Raw genomic sequence first — 14907 nt, 5'->3', positions numbered from 1 at the left:
AGGCTTCGACCTTATTATCCTTTGTGACCTCCAATGTGTTTAGAACTACTATGAAATTCTTAATTGATTGCACAATAAAGTCAAAAATTAAATGTGAGATGAATAAAACAAAACAACACTTAAATATGCATGTAAATGCAGAGTTGCAGGTAAACGTGCACTTGTGTATGACTACATATATAATATAAATGGGTACAGACTATTGGAGTGAGTGTTCATCTTTACTACTCTATAAGATAGCAAAGTAGGCGTCCACAGCTTCACCGTGGCTCCGCTTGCGTGATTCGCGTGCCCCGTCCCCGTCTACCGCGCGCCTCCGCCTCCCAGGAATCTCGCGCCGCGCCTCCGCCCACGACATCGCGCCCCCTCTCCCGTCAATCACGCAAGCTCCACTGTCGATGTCGCCCCCACCCCCATGCACCCTAGATCTGGATCTCACCCCCGTCTTCGGCACCTCCTTCCCCGCCCGCTCGAGATCCGGATTTCTGCCGTCGGCAGGGACTACATCTTCGGCCCCGATCCCTCATCCCAGCGGTGCTCCACGCTCGACTGCAACCGTCGCGCACGCGCCCGCCACTCCACCTCGCGATACCCATCCGGCTGGGTCATCGAGCTCGACGGCACCACCTACCGCAAGGTATGTTGCCGCCGCTGCTTCCCCATGCTTGCGACGGTAGATCTCGTGCGAGGGCCGGTCACCGCCGCCTTCTCCTCCCTGGACCCTGGCGGGTCCGGCGCCCTTGCCGGCATCGAGAATGGTGTCGAGGTAGCTGTTGATCCAGTTGTCGTTGCCATACATCGCTGCTCCTATGCGAGCGCGACCACTTCTCCCGGCGCGCTACTTCATCGAGGAGGTCATCACCGGCTACAACGAGACCGACCTCTACAAGACCTGGCTCCGGGTACGTAACGTGCTCCTGCTCCGCTCGACGGCGAGCGAGCGAGCGCTCCAAATCTCTGCCCGCTTACCTTCTTCCTCACTGGTGATCCGTAGGGTGTGCTGATCGATCTCTGTGTGTGTGTGTGTGCAGCCGCGCGTGCACGCGGTGGGCGCGCGCAGGCGAACGTGATGCGGAGCCCGCAGGAGAAGAACACGCGCCTGGAGAACATGACCTGGAGGATCTGGAACCTCGCCAGGAAGAAGGAGGTGCGCCTTTTTGCTCTTGGTTCGTTCCTTCCCTCTCCTCGTGTTGCTTATTATGTTCCCAGAGCGTGTGCCCATCTTGATTACCCTTTGATAATTTTTTAATCCGCAAGTTGGGCTCCGGATGGGTTGGATTAGAGTATAGCTCGAACTAGGATTGATCTTGGCGTAGGTGCATTTTAGAGAGCATCAGGATATGTTTCGTAAAATGTTCCAGTGGAGGGTTCGTCGAACTATGGTGCTTCTCGACATGCTTGCGAAGGTATTGAGCAGAAGTTCCACACTCTTTTGGACCAGGTAGCACGCCTAGGATGTTTCTGCCTTATCTGATCGCTACTTTCAATGGGATAAGACATTGGAACAAAATGCCAAGCTTTTCAAGCTCTATACGTGTGGACTGGGTATGTAAGTTAGCTATTATTAACACCTGCCCTTAGTTCTGTCACCTTATCCCTGTGGTTACTTTGTCAATTCATCAAATACTGCTTGAATGTGAAAAACATATTTAGCACTTACCTTACAGATGTATGGAGATACGGTAATGATTAGTGTGTGTTGACTAACCCCAGAACAGGACACACTACACTGCAAACCACTAGGCATCCATTCATGTTAGTCTATGTTTGTTTTCAGCAGCAGCAAATCGAGCAGGTAAAGCAAGAATAGTGAAATTTAGCATGGATGTGTTAGATCATCTACCAAGATTGATGGATCAAAGCATGTTTCACTGCTATCAGTGTAACCAAAATCTGCAATAAATATTCCATTCCTTTGGAAAATAGATAATAACTGCATACTCATGTCAGTTAATAGAGTCCAGGTGCATGTTGTTCTCCATTGTATTATGGAAAAGGGCATTTCCCCCCTCTCTAATAGATAACTATGAAGTGTGCTGGCCATCATGTTTGGTAAGAGTCTCAGGTTCACTCAGGCTGTATCTGTGCGCTGCAACCTCAAAAACTAAGGAGACTTATCTATCAAGACAATATTTCTCTGTTTTACACCCAAATTCTAACATTCCATTTTCACTGATCAATTTCAACAATTTTTTACTTCTGCACCGTTAGTCCATTCACCATTTAATGCAGACTAAGCGACAGAGGTGTGCCTCATGTGGTTGAAAAAGACTGAAGATTTTAATCTGTATAGTAGACTAAGAACATCTCACACGATGCTTTAACAAGACAGCTGTCACAAAACACGATGCTTCAGCAGCCTTTGGAGCTTGGGGGTTTGGGAATCCAGTGTCAACTGAGGCACCATGTCACTGGAGCTCCTAGCACATGATGCTTGCTCTTGCCTTATTCTGTTTGCCATCGTATTTACCTATTACAAAAGAGTATTCAAGATGGTTGCAAGGGTAAAATGGCGATCCCAAACAACGAGTGTTCTTTTAGTTGCTGTGATTGTATTAGATTGTAACAAGACCATATTGTGGTATTTGTCTAAAGTGTCCAGCTGTAGATACTACATAGCCACCCCCTCACATAAAAAATGAAAAAAGCCTTTAGCTTAGAGGTGTCAACGGTGACCCGATAGTCGTTAACCCATGTGGAATTCCTCTATTAGGGTTAGGGTATGAGAAGATTTTAATCCCCATGGGTACATATTTGGGCGGAATTCTTCCTTCATTGGGTATGTGGGGTATGGGTATTGGAAAGCAGAACCCAAACCCGATTACCCATGGGTAATATTCACCTATTAAAATTAGGTGTGCATCCTAATAAGCAATAAGTCCAACAACTAATCCTACCTCTCCCAAGCCTTTTAAGCATCCATCCACCCAACGTCCCAACCCAGGCGAGCCGCACAGGCCATGATCGAGTACATCTCCCCTCGCCCTCGCGTGGAGCTCGACCAGGAGGCCACCACGCTGCATAAGGCCTACAAGTTCCTGAAGCTGTAAGCATCTTCATTCATTTCATGGAGGGTCGCCAAGGTCGGCAAGGGACTCTCCAAGGACGACAAGGCGCAGAAGCTCGCGCTCCAGCACTGGCTCGAAGCTGTAAGCATTTTCATCCATTTCAAATATAAATGCTTTTTTTCTTGGACGGATTGTTTGTCTCATCATCTGTTTGCTTGTTCAGATTGACCCGCGCCACCGCTACGGCCACAACCTGCATCTCTACTACGACATCTAGTGCGCGAACTCCAGCTGCGAGCCCTTCTTCTACTGGTTGGATGTCGGCAAAGGCAGATACTTGCATCACCAGAAATGCCCACGAAGCAAGCTCAACTCACAGCTCATCATGTACCTCGGACCAGTACGTGCGACGTGACCCTAGATAATTGTATGTATATATCCGACTGACTGACTGACTGACTACTGAGCAGAACGAGAGGGCGGCGTACGAAGTCGTCGTAGAGGAAGGCCGGCTGATGTACAAGCAGAGCGGCGATCTGGTGAACACGAACGAGGAGTCCAAGTGGATCTTCGTGCTGAGCACCAGCAGGTCACTGTATGTCAGATCGCAGAGTGAGTGTTCTGTACAGCTTGCGTTTTAATTTGACTTGGGAGAGGCCACCAGTCCACCTTCTGAACCAGAGCCCAGGATAGCTAATCAATTGCTATATGCATGTTTATATTGTAAGGGCTAATTATTAATCACTAAACTTTAGCCTGTAAATTGTTAGCTTATCTATGGACTAACAATTAGTCCACAAATCTATGCTAAAGTGGGCTAATTTTTCATGGACCCCATGGAAAGAAATCTGTGCCCCCGTCTTCACCGTCAGATGTAGAGTTTGACTTCTTGTGAAAGTGCAATGCCACATGTAGAATTTGACCTGTGTGATCGTGATGGAAACTACACGCCAATTTCGGTTGAGTGTTCATCTCAACCAATAGTGACCACAGAGATGAAAATGAAGACATGAACAACTTTCGTAATAATCTTGCCAATTTATTATTATCTAGACGAGATCGGTTATGAGATATATCTCGAAGCATGCGTAATTAAATTTGTCATAAAAACTTTAGATACTCTATTTTTAGCTGTTAGATTTACGCTAAGTAAATTGGTTTATGTAATGTTTGGGTGACTTCTTATCATTTGGTACTCTCTGTTGACACTTCAAAATTTAAATAAATAAGGAATAAGGTCCTGTTTCACTCTCAAGAGGTAAACTTTAGCAGCTTTTTTTAGCTACTTTTAGTCATTTGGTGATCTAAACAGAAGAGCTAATGATGGTATGATAAAATTTTGCAGGATGGCACTGTAGCGCCGATGGAGTTGGATGGTGTCATCAGGCTCGACTGGGTGTGGATGGGATGGATGGACTCTGCTCGTGCTGAAGTAGAGAGAGAGCATGCTTGGCTTGCGGGAGACCATATTTTGGTTCATCTTTTTTCATGGGTCATGTTAACTGTTATGTCATATTACGCAACTTCAAATATTTGTCTTTGCGAGAGAAGTACCAAAATAGTTTCACTTCATAGCTACTCTTAGATATGTTCTTGTCGCTGCCACTAATCATATAAGGATAACATTGTATTTGTTAGGAAACAATTTTTAAGATATTAAAGTCGGTGATAATATAAGTGTTCTTCGTTTCTATGTAATCGTTGTGCACTAATATTTTGCTGAATATTTTGTGTGCCGTTGCAAAGCACGGGTACATAACTCATAGGTAGATTCACAGTAGTTAACTGTCTGCTTGAACAAACTAATGCAGATGTTTGTTCTATGCAAAAGATGACACTGGTTGTTGGTTTTAATACTGAAATGTCATCCTAACCATTTGACTAGCTATGTCCAACACATTCTATTTTCATTTCTCTAAATGTTGGCAGCTGCTCTCCAATACGCATTACATGGTTGCCGCATGGTCTATGTAAGGAAACCTTGAACCTGAATGCGCACAACTTTAATTGCTCTACCTGTTTTTAGAGGAATCATATTTAGATGGGTTGAATATTGTCATAATATATGTCCATATGTAAGTAATGTAGAAATCATGCCACAACATATTCCCCACAACATATAAGATAAGAGGGCCATATTTGTGAGCTAAAATAATTTTGATAGATAAGAGGGCCATATTTGTGAGCTAAAATAATTTTGATAGCCACAACTCGCCATCTCCTTTTTTATACTTTTCACCCTGCAATGCAAAATTGCTCTAAGTAGGCCATGGTACATCACCATATCATGTATTATCAACTTTTAGGATTTGCCTAATTCAATTAATAGTGATATTGAGCCAAATTTTGGTTGTTCGAAATGTCAGACTTCAACATTTGTTAATTTTGTTGAGTTGAGTCTTGATAGCATCACTAAATAAAGACTTATGCATGCACAAACATCCCCCGTTGCAACGCACGGACATATACCTAGTATTAGTAATAACTAACTAAATATGAGGAATGAGGTGATGATGGATCAACTTATTCTATTCCACAAATCATACAAAAAAACTGATGAGTGAAAAGATAATGCACTAGTTCATTCCTCGAACCAAACACCCTGTAAATGTTACAATCTCAATACTCGCTACCAACAAATAGGATGGATGCATGGGAGTTAAGAGATGGGCAGAAGTTAGCATAGGGAAAAAATGTGACGATGTGACAATATTGCATTAACACTTGAGATCTCTTGGAGCAACTCCAACAAAACCCGTAAAGCAACCTGTAAAATGTTTATTGGGAAGAAAGTGCATTTGAAGTCAACCAACAGTTTTCTATCGAACACTGGTCTCTCACGCGCTGGGTGTTAAGAGGTAGTCGACGTCTACAAGAAACATATGGTATGCCAGGCTGCCAGCCTAATTAGTCTACTGTGAGTTTAGATTTTTTTTAAGAAAACTTTTTTTAGAGCTGGCCACAATATCAAGTTTGAGGGAACAATTTTTTAATAGTATCTTGGAGCTTAAAAGGTCCAATAGTTCAAAATAGCACAGCTTCGAGAGGCGGCGACGGTGTCCGCGTCCGGTGCGTCGGATTTGGGCACCGCCCCAGCCATCGGCTTCGCTACATTTGACCTCCCCGGAGCTCTCGAAGTTCTGCCATGGAGCGGACAGAGTATTCTCGAGAAGCTCCATGGCGGCAGCGTTGAACGCTGGTGGAAGTCGACTTCCAGAGGGGCCTCGGGTGCGCGGGTCCCATGGTGGTGGCGAGCTCGCAGAGGTGGAAGGCGATATGGATGGTGCTTGTGCAATGTGCACTACTCCACGTCTCCACTGATGAATGACGAGGGGAGCTAGGAGGGAGCGAAGAAGAAGAGCTGAGGGCGCAGGCTCCAGGTGTCTACTATTGATGGAGATTCTGAATTAAATAAAATACAGGAAAGGATGGCAGTTAAAATAAAATAATATTATATCAGTGGTGGGATACAGAGCAAATGAGATAGGAACAACCACACTGCAGAGAGTAGTTAATATTATAGTTAGGATATACAAGGATAAATTTAGAAAAACAGTCGTGGATAGACTAAAACCTCATCTAACCCTCAAACACATAAAAAAGGCTCACAAATTAACCAAAAAAAATAATTCGTCAACCAGCACGTGACTGGGTACTCAAAGAGGCTCCTACAGTACATATGAATCAAAGGAAATAATCAGATTAAAAACAGATACTCAAGTATCCAAAAGAGGCCAAATCTCAAACCTCACACAACAGCACAACAATGTCGCAGCCCTTCTCAGCGCCGAAAAACAAACCATTGAGCGGCACGAAAAACATGACGTCAAAATTGATGAACAATCAACCCCCGCCCCTCCCCAAAAAAGGCACCAACATATTTTGGATGGGAGGGGGACTGAGATTTTTTTCCCTGAAGAGTTTATGAGAATTTTGATTCCTAGATAATCTAGGTGTAACGAGAACATGAATATAGCGGATTTAGGATCTAGAAAACGACAGATTCATCTAGTCAGGATGCGATGACTCGACGAATTCTACATTCACATTGATTTATTTGACCAATTTTTACAGAAGCAGACTGAGAAGCAAAATGTTTGGCCGACGACATACCTCCGCTTGCGGGAGCAAGGTCAAGAATCTCGCAAGTTCTCGCTTCTTCACTTCGCCACTAGTCGGCCATTGATTGAAGCGAGCAAGAGAGCCTCAGTTTCGGGGTTAGGTGGGGTGCCAATGCGGCGGCGGATGAGGGGAGGACGAGCACGAGCACGCGCGCAAATTTGGAGGAAAAATTTAGAGTAATATTTTGGGCGAGAGGGCACACAGATGAACATGTTCTTGAGGGCTTGTTTAGAAGCAAAGATACCGGAGAGATTAGGAGAGCTAAAATATCCTTATTATTTAAAATTAAATAGAAAGAGGATTTTAGCTCATTCAATACTCTCTGGTATCTTTGTTTCCAAACAAGCACCGGGAAAAAAAATAAAATGCACACTCCGAGCAAAAATAAATAAATTTGGTAAAAGGTTTTCTTACAAAATAAATTTTGTAAAGTATGAAATCAGACAAGATCGTTGTAAAAAAATAAGTACCTTACCTCTCTCTGACACGAGAAATTCTTCACGGTAGATTACAACAGGAGTGGAATTAGCCTACGTGGAAACCATGTTAAAAGAAACTAGCTCACTTGCTAGCAGAATCTGATGAGACAATTACGTACTATCTCTCTCCGTTCTCGAATATTTGTGGTCCGTTAGTTTATTTTTAAACTAAAATGTAACAAATAAAAAAAGAAAGAAGTATATACCGAAAAATCTCTCCGTTCTCGAATATTTGGCGTCCATTAGTTTATTTTTAAACTAAAATGTAACAAATAAAAAAACAGAAGAAGAAAATGCTGGAAAAAACGTAGGGAGTACTTTATCTGAACATAGTTCAACCATGGGTGTAATTAAAGGTGATAATAAGCTCTAAATTTTACGCTATACGATTTAAGGATCAGATAAAATCAGAATCTTATTTCTATTCATTTTTTAACTAAAATTATTTAGAGTTCTACTATTTTATTAAGAAGCATTTGGATCGCGATCTATTACCACTACTAGACGTAATACATGGTTGTAATCACCGACCAAAAGATAGACGTAGTAGCATCTAGCTGCCATGACATGATAGGGTTGCAGAGTTTACATGCATCCAGCACCAGTCATGTAGCACCGTTGAACATGAAACGCGAGTGAGCACCAAAGAAATGTTCTAAACTTCTAAGAGGGCATTTTTGACATCTGACAACAGCCCACGGTAGGCTAAGAGACCAGGTCGTCCTACCGTTAGCATCCTTCGTCCGGTTCTTTAGGATTCAGCAACAACCTTGGATCATGCCGGCACATCCATTGCACTCAGTACATGCGTTTATCAGTCTATGGAGTCCAAACAGAGGTTCAGGTCCAGAAAAGGTTAAGATGCTACTCTTTTCGTTTAGCCACAAAGAGTTTGCTCATGTCTTCGGTAACAACATTGCTCCTGTGAAGCAGTAACAAAAAGGTAGACATCACTCAGGGATGCGAAATATATAATGTGAACATTTTGGCAAATACACCTGGGAATGCGCCTACATGTCTCATATTATAGTTCACTGTAAGCATTTGACTCGTTAGCTGAGGGGGGTATAGACTAGAGAATACATATAATAAGCTGGTCTCACTTTCACAAGGCGCCGAAGAGAAATGGAAAGAAAAAAAAAAGAAACTAACCTTCCACGAAGCTGCGGTGGAATTAGGGCGTTCCCTGCAGCACTTCCTATGCCTTGGGATTGTGATTGCATCCTTGGAAATTTATTGCGCGAGTCATGAAGAGCAGACCCATTTGATTCCCTCTTCCTTGATGCATTGTCTGCAGGGGGAGCAAAGAGATCTGCAACATCTGGGAGATCTAATGATGATGTGGGCAGAGAGACATCACTCGAACTAATTGGTGCTACACTCCTGGACCAAAATGACAAAAACAACAAGTTAAGAACTCACAAAAACCATATCAGACCTAGATAGCAATGGGGGGAGTAATGGTAGTAATGTGCTGTGCGTTTAGGAAACTGACAAATAATCAAGTATACATCCAGAATAACACTTCAGCACACAGCTAGAACTGAAAATGAATCAGAAGAAACAAAAGAACAAGGCCAGGAACCAAAATAAAGAGGGGGCAATGAAATATAACATAACAAAGGAAATACAGTAAAGATTAAATGCAGTAGGGAAGTGTCTGCTTTGAATAACCAATATCAATTGCGATCTTTTTTCCCAATAAACCAAAGCATCACAGGGCATCTAATAATCCAACTTATCCTGTTAGGAGTACCATTTAATTCCTTTTTCTAAAAAAAGGCAGAAGATCAAGGACAATGGCACAAGGCAAATATGCTCTTTCTTGCTAGTTAAAATTTAGAGAAACTATCAGGCCCGTACAGAAGAAGCAGAATAGGCACATAATATATTAGTGGATTAGTGTCTCGTTCTGATGATAAGCAGCATGTATAAACCATGATAAGAGAAATTTAGCGCTACACCAAAACCACCACCAAATTAGTTGGGTCTTATAGATAAGTACAATATTTCCAGATTGATTTATGATGGCATGCTAAAGAAGAACATAATGATCATCTACTTGTGGTACATGGTGAGCATTAGGAGGAAGGACTGTGCAGAACCCAATGCAGTAGCAGTAGAGGAAAAATGCATTAGTCCAGAAGTTATATGTGACTAACTAGTTAACATACAGTTACTTCCGCCACAAACAAAATGCACTCTACGTGAGGTCGATTGAGCCATCATTAAGCATTCTAAACATTACAAAATAGGGAACAACATCGTGATCAATGAGATGTCCCTGAACTAACCTTATCATTTAGTTACACTGTTCAGTTGTGAGTGCTGCTAAGCTTGTGGATTGAATATACTACATCTATACAGGGTAAAAAGAGGTAAAGTGGAGATGTCTTACCTGTACCCTCGTCTCTAAAGAGGGGCAAGCACATACTGATGACCAGATATGTATAGAAGGGAAGAACCCATGGTTTTGACTTTTGAAGCTGCATAGCATAGATAATAGCATCCCTAAAGGTGCACATTGAAAAAAAACGCATACATGCCAGTAATTATTCCGAATTGAACCTTCCTACGAGATATGTCGCGCTACCGTGAGCTATGGAGTAAAGCGAAACAATGGATTGCAGCTCGTATTGATGCAGGGTTTGTTAGTACAGTGATTCGATAGCCAGATTACATCTTGGAGACAGCAAAAAAATGCAGGCTGTATATAAGCAAATTGGCTATTGCCTTGACACTTTCAGCTAAACCAAACCAACCTCGATTTTGACCAGGATTCTGAAACCGGAAGGAAGCTGCATGACTGCTTCATGCGTGCTTGAACATCTTCATGCTGAGCCAGTGCAGGTAGACAGCCACGATTATTACAGGAAGCGTCAACGGCACAAGCAGACAGTAATACCTGCAGAATTACGAAGAAGGCGTGAATTTCTTGTATAATTTGCACGAGCTGTACGCTGTTGCACAAGGATCACCTAGTTTAGTGCATGCTTAACAAGCATCTCTCTTGGTTAGATGTTCCTTACCAGTCGTTTTGGATGGCGGCCAGGAATCCATTTTGATGTGGCGGAAGCAGCTTGGACACGACGGCAACGTAGAAGAAACACACGAACAATGTGAGCCCAAAGGCAATGAACGCCGAGCCGATCAGCTGATCGGTAGAAAAATGCATCTCTGGATTTCCCAGTCTTGTCGGTCTCTGATGCGCAGACCCGGTGGGAGCGGACACAATAGTAAACCCTGAGGGCATGTTCGTTTGCAATGGATTACTTCCCTAGGGGCATGTTCGGTTTACAGGTTTTTATTCCAGAGAGGTATTGAATCCAGGAGGGATTGAGTTAATCCCCTCTTTATCACTTGAACCCCTTGGGGGTATAATCCCTTTTGGCTATAATCCCTGGCTCAAACTGTTGTTCGGTAATCTAGAGTATTGTCAAGTACCAGTCACGCTGCCAATACATAACACTTCAGCTCCATAGAGACCTGCAAGTTTTGTTACAATGAAGACAACTTTATTACAACAAGCACAATAATCGTATGTCTGTTGACACTAATAAGTTGCAAAAGACTACATCACTAGTGTGATGACTATGACGAGATCATGGATCCATATAATGATGCGTCTCTCTTTGATAGAACAAGTATATAAAAATAATTTAGAAAAGGTCTTCAATACATTAATTAGAATAAAACTTATATAATATAAACAGAGAAGACATTCTTCCTCTAAAGACTGGAGCTACTTCATGCATGACTTGACCCTTGTAACTATCATAAAAATAAAAATGTCATTGTGAATATATGTCAACAAATATAAACTCTTTAAACGAGGTGAACATTCAATGTATTGCTTTAAAATAATCAGCATATTGACTAAAACATCTTGTGGTGTAGCCAACTTACAAAACCATGATCAAACAAGAAAGAGTAAAGCTCTATTCAATCTTTTATCAATATATACAGCAACATGACTGTGAGGCTATTTTTCGCTCCATAATATATATGTCAGGGCAGCAAAAACATATCACATTCCAGTAGAACTAAGTTTTACCGGATCATATATTATGATGCTTTTGATGTGAATCAAATTCTCAACTTTGCTTTATGCTAGTTGGTGTTGGCTGATCAAACTACATATAGCAAAAAACTATAATACTTTGCCCCAAATCTATAAGAATATCATGAAGACACGCACGAGGGAACACCAAAATGTTTTGCCATGGTACAATCTGGTGGATGGGAACCATGCATCAAGTAAACTGCAACAGGTTTATGTTTATATCTGTTAGTTATAGAAATTAACAGGGTCACACACTAGTGTGTTGCCTATGTATTAAGAACACACCACACATAATTTGTTATCATATCAATCAAAGATATATACATGTCCCCTAACAAACCAAAGTCAGAACCTATTGTAGCAACAAGAACATATAGGTACATATTGTAATATGTAGTCAGATAGTAATATAACAAAAATAATGCAAGGTATGCAAAATTGAGTTAGGTGTTGGAATGAGAACCATAACCCTAAACCTAGCCCTCTGATACCATGTTGGAATGAGAACCATAACCCTAAACAGGGCTAGGAGTGGTATTAATAGACTTGGTAAATGGGTCAGTCCCAATACAGAGGGTGAGTTGGTAATTATAGGGGGAACACCCCAAGCCCTAGACGGGTAGTCTAACATTAGGATATGTAGTTAACCTTAGATATACCTGCTTAGTCATCTCATCCCTCAACCACATCAATACAACCTCTCTATCATCACTGCACGCACTCAAGAAAATTTGTCGATTGTCAGGCACTCAGGGTCCTTGAACACCTTATAGGCTTCGACCTTCTTATCCTTTGTGACCTCCAATGTGTTTAGAACTACTATGAAATTCTTAATTGATTGCACAATAAAGTCAAAAATTAAATGTGAGATGAATAAAACAAAACAACACTTAAATATGCATGTAAATGCAGAGTTGCAGGTAAACGTGCACTTGTGTATGACTACATATATAATATAAATGGGTACAGACTATTGGAGTGAGTGTTCATACTATTTAAGTGTTTAGGCTAGTTATTTTTAGAAGCAACAAATTTTGAGAAAAACTTGATATACTATAAATTCAAACTTTAGACTTCAGATATTTATGTTCAATATTGACACTAGAACTTCACATATGCAGACTAGGTAGGATTTGCTGTCAGTTCTATGCTTGTTATACTTAAACTGATGTATGAATGACCTGATGATCACCAGCGCGACCCCCGGGTTTCAGCTTCTGTTTATATAATAATAAGAGGCGCCAAAAGGCAACAGATTTCTGTTGGTTTACAAGAAGTCAAGAATAGGCGATGCGTTCAAGATGAACAAAAAGATCTCAGGTTTATAAGAACAACTTCTGTTTATACTTACTATGTCGCCATATTTACCAGACATGTACTACATGTTACAACCGTTGATGTATTGACTAGTAACCACAGCTGAGGCCTAACTTTTCTATGAGTTGATAGTACGTATAGGTGTTAACTGAAAACAATATCGCTTGAAAGCAGAGACACTGTGCATAAATTTTTGCTCTGGCGCAAGTCAACATGACTGTGTAGAGGTGCTCAACTGATAGATTACAGTCCTCAGCTTAAGCTTCATGGCAAGTTACAGTAGTAACGAAGTTGATTTTTCCTTGCAGGTAACAATTCATTTGCAAGTTCATAACAGTCCATTTGTGTCCCATCTCACAAAAACGTTAACGTCTTCAATAGCAGACTAGTACACTACGTTTGTGTTCTGACCATTTTTGTTACTCTCTCCTTCAATAATTTCAATTACCAAAGTGGTAGGATTTCAACAAGTTATGCAGGATGTGAACCACACGGATCCATTCACGCACTGCACCCGCCCTATCCGCACGGTCATAGACAGTGGCGGAGCTCTATAAAATTAACGCCCCGGGCCATTCTATGGCCCTGTTTGGCACAACTGCTGTTTGTTGGAAAAGCAGCTTATCTGATAAGCTGGTAAAAAGCAGCTTCTGCTTATTGGCTACTTTTAGTTCATTTTGAGAAGCAGCTAAACAGATAAGCTACCTTCTGTCTCAACACCTAATGTTTCTGATTCTATCACAGATTCTTCTAGGGACGTTGGTTTGGTGTTGATGAATCAGTTCGTATCAAAGGTGCAGGAGCCGGACAATAAAACGATCTCAATGTTTTTGTCCTCTTCGTTCTCTTGTTTTGAGGTCAATCTACCATCACATATTCACATAAATATTTAATTTAGCTTGCTGTTCATTAGTCACAAAAAAACTAAAAAAAACTGAGAAAATGAGAAGTGTTTACTGCTTACAGTGTATGGCAATATGGGCCCAATCGCCGAGCGCCAACAGCAGTCACTCTTGGCTCACGGCAGTACGGCAACGGCACCAAATCGCCCTCCTGGCCGCTAGATCCAACAGCGGCAAGCCGGCAACAGGATACCTCGGCTCTGGCGGCTGGCTCTCCAGTCTCCAGGCTCCGGTCCGGCGGCCTCCTTTGTCCTCGCGGCGGGCTCGCGGCCGGCTGATCGGCTGTCCGGCTCCGTGCACCCACGGCCGCGGAGGCCGGAGGAGACTGGATCACTGGACAGTGGAGAGAGGACACGGTCTGCCCTCTGCGTCTCTGCCGGCGTCTGCTCTCCGCCTCTCCGAGCGTCCAGCACTCCAGCAGAGCAGGGACGGCCGGACGGCACGAGCAGCCAGCACCAGCCCAGCAAGCAGCGGCACGGCCCGACGGCAGCCGCTGTAGACTGGACATTAGGGTTTAATTTGGGCTAAAATCTCTACTACTTTTTTGGGCTACGGGCCACGGCCCAGGTGGCCCAGGCCCAATATCCGCCTCTGGCCATAGATCCAAGGCTATTCCATTCTACTGGATCCAAGAAGAGATGCAAGAACGAAGAACCCTAAATTCACTAGTTGAGACATAGAGGATGAAAAATACCAGTGAGAAGCAGCCACCAAAGGAGATCGACGCTTGAGAGAATCTTAGTGTTCGTGTCGCCGTCGTCGCTTGCCCTTCGCATGTGGCATGTGTCCGTCGCCGCTTTGTTCTTCGCTGTGTTGCCCCTCGCGTGTGTAAGTGTGTTGCCTCGAGATATTTTCCACCCCTCACAGACCGGGTCTGGTTCCTAGGCCGGAGCGACGAGGAAAAGGCGGGATATGACCCACTCAGGGCTTAACCGAACGCACATTTTTTTCTGGATCGGGTTTCTTTCCAAGCAGGGTCAAGTCACGGGGTTTTGGCCCTCATCCCTGCCGGGAAC

At 42.8% G+C, this 14907-nt stretch overlaps 1 long non-coding RNA gene and 1 pseudogene across 2 annotated transcripts; one reads left to right on the top strand and one right to left on the bottom strand.

The window, feature by feature from the left end:
- Positions 1-3069: 3069 nt before the first annotated feature.
- LOC103650774 (uncharacterized) lies at positions 3070-3534 on the top strand. Its single transcript, XR_564376.2, has 3 exons — positions 3070-3149; positions 3232-3408; positions 3479-3534. It is a non-coding gene; the product is annotated as an uncharacterized lncRNA (long non-coding RNA).
- A 4479-nt stretch (positions 3535-8013) lies between these two features.
- Positions 8014-14364, bottom strand: LOC100216680 (proline-rich receptor-like protein kinase pseudogene; annotated as a pseudogene). The gene is made up of 5 exons (NR_153400.1): positions 13954-14364; positions 10639-11095; positions 10372-10514; positions 8762-8992; positions 8014-8531 (listed from the first exon to the last, which is right to left on the bottom strand). The product of NR_153400.1 is annotated as a proline-rich receptor-like protein kinase pseudogene (transcript).
- Positions 14365-14907: the final 543 nt, after the last annotated feature.

The sequence above is a fragment of the Zea mays genome, chromosome 3 (genome assembly GCF_902167145.1).
Source record: "Zea mays cultivar B73 chromosome 3, Zm-B73-REFERENCE-NAM-5.0, whole genome shotgun sequence".
Taxonomy (NCBI): domain Eukaryota; kingdom Viridiplantae; phylum Streptophyta; class Magnoliopsida; order Poales; family Poaceae; genus Zea; species Zea mays.
Note: the sequence above shows the minus strand (reverse complement) of the source record. Positions and strands in the feature narration are given on the sequence as shown.